This window comes from Oryctolagus cuniculus, chromosome 10 (genome assembly GCF_964237555.1).
Source record: "Oryctolagus cuniculus chromosome 10, mOryCun1.1, whole genome shotgun sequence".
In the NCBI taxonomy this organism is placed as follows: Eukaryota; Metazoa; Chordata; class Mammalia; order Lagomorpha; family Leporidae; genus Oryctolagus; species Oryctolagus cuniculus.
In genome coordinates, this window is record NC_091441.1 from 48,422,563 (window position 1) to 48,429,128 (window position 6,566).

General features: G+C 38.6%; 1 pseudogene; it reads right to left on the minus strand.

Annotated features, from left to right (window-relative positions):
* Positions 1 to 325: 325 nt before the first annotated feature.
* Positions 326 to 760, minus strand: LOC103349316 (ubiquitin-conjugating enzyme E2 variant 1 pseudogene; annotated as a pseudogene).
* Positions 761 to 6,566: the final 5,806 nt, after the last annotated feature.

A 6,566-nucleotide genomic window follows, 5' to 3' on the forward strand; every position in this document is an offset into this window, starting at 1 on the left:
AGGCACCCCCATACTCAACAGTAGTCCCCTGAAACCATCAGCTCCACTCTCAGGAGGCAGCCCACGCTGGAGGGCAGTCGTGGAGGGGGCGCGGGGCGGGGGGAGCAGAGGGCCAGGCCAGGCCGTCAGCAGCAAGGATCCCTGTGATGTGTCTTCACAGTTGAGTTAGCCGTGTCCCACCACTGACGATGGGCCTCAACTGAAAAAATGTGTTCTTGATCCTGAAGTTCAGCTATGTGGACAGTGGTTACACTCGACAGGATGATGTTATAGCACAACTTATATATTTCAAATGGACAAAAAATTAGTGTCATTTACAGTGTCTTTAGATAAATCGCCTTTGCATGGGAGCTTCCTTTCCAGTACTTTGAGGCCTACAGGATGAACCTAGAAGATTCCTATTGCGGAGGGTGCGGCCTGGGCTGGGCCTGGGCCAGTTGTTATAGCACTGCCCCTCGGGCGGCTGAGGCAGCTTCACGTCTCCTTGGCCATCATCGGGCGCCGCAGCTCCTATAGCACCACTCGGATGCCGTATGAGTTCTCCTACTTCGCTAGCACGGAGATGGCTCTCGGGTCCACCACTCCGTTAGAACTATTAACTCTATTCATATTAATTTTTGTTACATATCGTACAAAAGGGGGGGGGTGTTTCTGGGTATTTGGGTCCACATTCTATTTTAAGGCTGCATATTCTGTTTTCGTAAATTGTCCGAGCCCGTGGTGGCTGCCATCTTGCGTCGCTGGAGCTTGAAGGCCGACAGTGAATTCATTTCTTCACCTTTATTTACTTACATGTTGGTACCCGAAAAGAAAAGAGGCAGAGCAGTCCCATCTTATCTGTGATTTACCCTTCTAAGACTTTAGTTATCTATCATTAATTCAAGTCCAAAATATAAATTGGAAAATTCCAGAAATAATATATCTTCAGTTGCATGGCACCCTAAGTAGGGAAATAAAATCGTGCCCCATCCTGCTCCATCTTGCTGGGACACAAATCATCCCTTTTTTTCCAGTTTATCCCTACTGTTTACACTGCATGCCTCCTATTCACTTAGTAATCGATTAATAGTTCCACTGTCACCGTATTGTAGTACTAGTGTCCAAGTAACATTTAGTTCACTTAATAGTCCTGGAATGCAAGAATAGTGATGGTAGCTCTTTGGATATGCTAAAAAAAGTTGTAAGATGTTTTGTTTAAGTAAAGAAGTAAAAGTTATATACTTAATAAGCCATGAAAAAATCACGTTGAGGTTGCTCAGATTTATAAGAACTAATCGCTTATCTATAAAATTCTGAAGGCAAAAGAACCCACATCAGTTTTGCTGTCATAAGACAAACTGAAATAGTTATACCTACCACGTATAATAAGTGTTTAGTTAAGATTATAGATGTGGGGGCCGGCACTGCTGCATAGCAGGTAAAGCTGCCACCTGCAGAGAGTTAAAGCCCTGGCCTGAAGCGCAGGCATCTCAAGTCCTTGGGCTTATGGCTCCTGGCTTCGGAGCCAGGATCAGCCTAGATCCGACCATTGCGGACATCTGGGCAGTCAATCAGTGGATGGAAGACCTCTCTCTCTCTCTCTCTCTCTCTCTCTGCCTCTCTTCTCTCTGTGTAAACTCTTACTTTCAAGTAAATAAATAAATCTTTTTAAAAAGTTCATAGATGTGTTAAATTTATGAGTGGAACACAGGAACAGAAAATGTGTTTCAACTGACAGCAACTTGTTGCAACAGAAATCATTGAGCCTGTATGAAAATCTTAGCGAGGGATCTCCTGAAAGGAGTGATGCCAGGCCATTTATTGCAAATAGTTATACGGGTTTAGGCGTAGGTTGGACTGACCTAAAATTGCTAGAGAGGCCGAGGCTGCTGATGAAGAAAATGCTGACTCATTCCAAGTTTGAACAAGTTGACTAAAGAGAAAATCTACCATCAAAAGGAAGTCTTCAACTGCAATGAAATGTAGCACTTGTGGAAGAAAATGTCCAACAGAACCTACATTCATAAAAGAGCAAAGGAGGCATCATGAAGCATGAAAAGACAGATTACCTCTGGCATTGTAGCAATGCTATATGGCCTATAATGATGATGCTGTATAAAGATTAAAGAGTCCCTTTCCTTTCAAAATCACAAACAAAACTTACTTGTGTTCTGTCATCCCAATCAGAAAGTATATACAAGATGACAGCCATCTTGTATATAGAATCATTTCACCAATGCTTCATCCTAGAAATAAAAAATAAAATAAAAATCACTTGGAACAAGATGAGGTGGAATTTAAAGTCCTTTTAAATATAGAAAATGCACCTGGTCATCCTAACTTTTTTTTACTATTTAAATAATATATTGTGGTTGTATTTTTATTTCCCAATTCAACCTTTTTGCTCCAGCTCCTTGACCAAGACATTATTCCATTTATCAAGGCCACATACATTTGATGTTATTTAATCACATTTCCTCAGCAATTGATGCAGGCCTCATCTAGACAATGCAGTGTTGGCAAATCATTCACTATGGCCGATGCAAAAATATTTATCAAAGCCTCAATGGATGTGTTAAAAGCAGAAACTATAACTATCTGCTATCAGAATGTATGAAGTGAAATCATTAATGAATGAGTTTACCGATTTCTCAGGGGTCAATGGAGAGGTTAGGAAAGTTGTTCATGGAACAAAACATATTGGATTCGTCAATGTGCTTGTCAAAGAATTAGAAGAACATATTCAAGATCACTGAGCAATGACAACAAGTGAGGAATTGGAAGAGTTCATTGAGTCATCTACAGAAGAAAGCAAGGCAAAGAAGAAATGGAAGTAGGACAATCAACATGGGCATTACCAAAATATGCCAGTATGTTTCCAACTGTGTGGGTGTTAAAGGACAATATTATGGAATACAATCCTCAAATGGAGCACAGCATTAAAGTCAACAATCTGATCACTGCGGGATTACAACCTCTGCAGCAATGCTTTGATAAATTAAAAGAAATGCTACAACCTTTAATTATAATGTGCTTCTGAAACTTTTCAGCAACAAACAAAACAAAAACAAAAGCAAAAAAAGAAAACAAAACCCTTCAGCTATTGAGGATCCCCAACCCCATCAGTATGTCTTGCACTTGTTATCCAGCCATCAGCTTTAACCCAGCTCAATGATTTAGGATTGCCTGAAGCAGATAAACTACTTTAGGATATATTATCAGAAGGTTAATAGCATCCTAATACTACATAATGCCTATATCATTCACCTCATCACATTGGCACTGCATTATAATGTCTATATCATTCACCTCATCTTGTAGACACTCGGCCATTTCACATAATCTTAAAAAGAAGGGTGTGGGATTGGTGTTGCAACATAGCAAGCTAAGCTGCCACCTACAGTGCCAGATTCCCATCTCACAGTGCTGGGTTCAAGTACCAAGGACTTCATTTCTGATCCAACTTTCTGCTGTTGTACCTGGAAAAGCAGTGAAGGATGGCCACCCATGTGAGAGACCCACATAAAGTTCCAGGTGCCTGGGTTTGGCCTGGATCAGCCCTGGCCACCGCAGCCATTTGTGAAGTGAATCACCAGCTAGAAATGCTCTCTTTCCCTCACAACCCTTCTCTCTCTCTCTCTCTCTCTCTCTCTCTCCTCTCTCTCTCTCTCTCCCTCTTGCTCTCCCTTTCAAATCCTTTCAAATAAACAAACAATATTTTATTTTAAAAAAGAAGAATGAGCTTAGACATTTACTGCAAGTGAGGTATAGTTATACAGATTCAGCAGTAGGTTTGGACTGGCTTGGAATTACTAGATAAGATATTTTGAGGGAGAGACTACATCCACATCACATTTATTACAGTATTTATAATCATTCAATTTTATTATTAGTATTGCTGTTAATCTCTTACTTTGCCTAATTTATAAATCTATAAAATTTATCCTAGGTACATCTATACAAAAAAAAATTATAGTATATGTAGGGTTTGGTACTGTCTATGATTTCAGGCACTCACTGAAGGTCTTGGAATGTATTCCCCATGGATAATGGGGGACTGCCTTGTAAGAGTAAGTTCAATCATGCTGCCCTGATGAATTTCTCTCCTACATAAAACAGTGAGTTTCTGGAAGGCAATCTTTCTGTCTTTGTATTTCTAGTGCTTATCACAGTGCCTGGAAAGCACTACACATTCAAAGTATGTGATAAAGAAAAATAAACTAAATTCTCTCTTAGACAAATGTGTGGTACATCAAGGTCATTGCATTTCCACTGTACAATTGTTCCAGAAACAAAGGCTATGCTTTATAAAGCAAAACATACTAAGGAAGCATGCCACCACTTCAAATCATTCATAGGACAATTTCTAAATTAAACTGTTAATTTAATGAATAAATAGTGAATGTCCTTAATAAGGAAAATGGTTAAACCATGAGCCTATCAGATTAATACGACATTTCATAAGTGAAATGTATTCACAATGAAAGAATCAATCAATGAAAATATTAATTTACATGAAATCCTTTGCAAAGAACAGCAGCAATAAATAAACTTGAATTTAATGACATATACTTGTCAAATACTCGTGTCTATGCATCACATAAAAACATTTATATACAATTATGTTTGTAACCAATATAGGCTGTTGATAGCTTAGCATCTCATTCTATGCAATTGCTTCAGAACAATGATCTTTAAATATAACTCACATGGTAGCTCTTGAAGTGTTTTAAATGAAAAACATTATTATAACTCTAGAGTGTTTATAGAGCGCATACAATTTAGCTAAACATCATAGTGAAATGCTGTCCTTTTAAAAGACAAAGTAAACTGAAAACAGTGTGTTTTCTTTTAAAAATGCTGAAGATTTTTCAAAATGTCATTTCATATCTTACTTACATGCGAGGGAAAAGATAAATTCCAACTTAAAAGTCAACTGACATTCTGATGCTATACAATTACCACCCCATTACACTAGTTTTTCATTTGAAAAAATGCAGTTCTAAAGATGGTTTAATGTGAACCAAATGCTAGAAGTTATTTCCAGTGTTAGAACAAGAAATCAGTTCTAACACTTTGATTCTGGTTAAATCTACTATACTTTACACCATATATTTTCTTATGACATCCCCATAGATGAAAAAGAAGATGAGGAAGCAGGAAACAATTTGAAAGATAGTGGCTTAGGAAAACTATGCACCAAAAGACTGAGCTCCAGAGCCCAAAGAACCAAGCTGTGACTCTTCACAAACAATTGCACAAAGCATTCCAGGGTGAAAAACCCTGTGTAAAAGAATACAAAAAGAATATGGGCCTTGGGATAGAAATATGTTTGGTGGGGCTGGCACTGTTGGGTCACAGGTAAAAACCACGTATGGACACCAGTTTTCATGCACCAGCTGCTCCACTTCCAATCCTGCTCCATGTTAATGGCCTGAGAAAGCAATGGAAAATGGCGCAAGTGCTTGGGCCTCTGCCACCCATGTGGAGGACCTGGAAGAAGCTCTAAGCTTTTGGCTTCAGTTTGGCCCAGTTCTGGCCATGGTAGTCATCAGGAAAGTGATCCAGTGGATGAAAGATCCTCTATCTCTCTCGCGTTCTCTCTCTATAACTTTGACTTTCACAAATCACAATAAATAAATACATCCTTAAAAATAAAAGATGTTCAGTGATTTCTCACTTATAGTTTTTAAATATCTGAATATGGATCACTGCCAGTGTTTGTGTTATCTTCCCAAAGGACTTGTCCATATTGTTATGCACATCGCCTTCATACTGATCCATACTGAGATGGATATTACTTAAAAATTCTCCCACCTTGGGTTGAAGATGAAAGGCTTGGGAACACAGATGGTGCTGTCATCACATCATCTTTCTAAAAGTTCAGATATGAGAAAGAAAGACCCAAGATGTGAACAATGGACTGTGCAGATGGTACCAATAAAGAACATCGTGATTCCTGAATAATAGAACTGCATGTCAGAATCATGAGCTCATAGCCAGGGGTAGAGTTCATTTCAGGAGTATAGGAAAAATTAATTTTACTAGAGCATGGAGAACATGCTCAAGAGGGCTTTGGGCTAAGCATAAGTAAGGGAGGTGAGGAAACAATGTAATAAATGTCAGGCAGTGGTCAATAAATGAGCAAATTATAAAGAAACAGGAAACAAATGGTGAAGATGATGTCACATATCATCAGAAATGTCTGGCTGGGGTTATCTGGTTACTTCTTTGGCCACTTGCCCAGGAATGTACCTTTGCAACTAAGTATCCCTTCTATTCTGAGCCCTTAGTGGCCTTGTAAAAACATTTGAAACAGGAGACAGAAAAATATAACATGATTAAAATAGTTCAACTGTTATTGGTTTCCATATGAGACACTTATATTCAAAAGTTTGCTATCTTTTTTTATATAATAGGAAGCTTCTACTCAGACATTTAAATACATTTTTAAGGCTCAATAAGCAGTCGAGTGTGATATCTTAAAATGTACAAACTAATATTTTGCCAAATATTTGCTTTAAGGGACCCCTTTTCAGTAGATGCAATACAGAATAAAGACACTGCGATTCACAAATGAGTTCCAG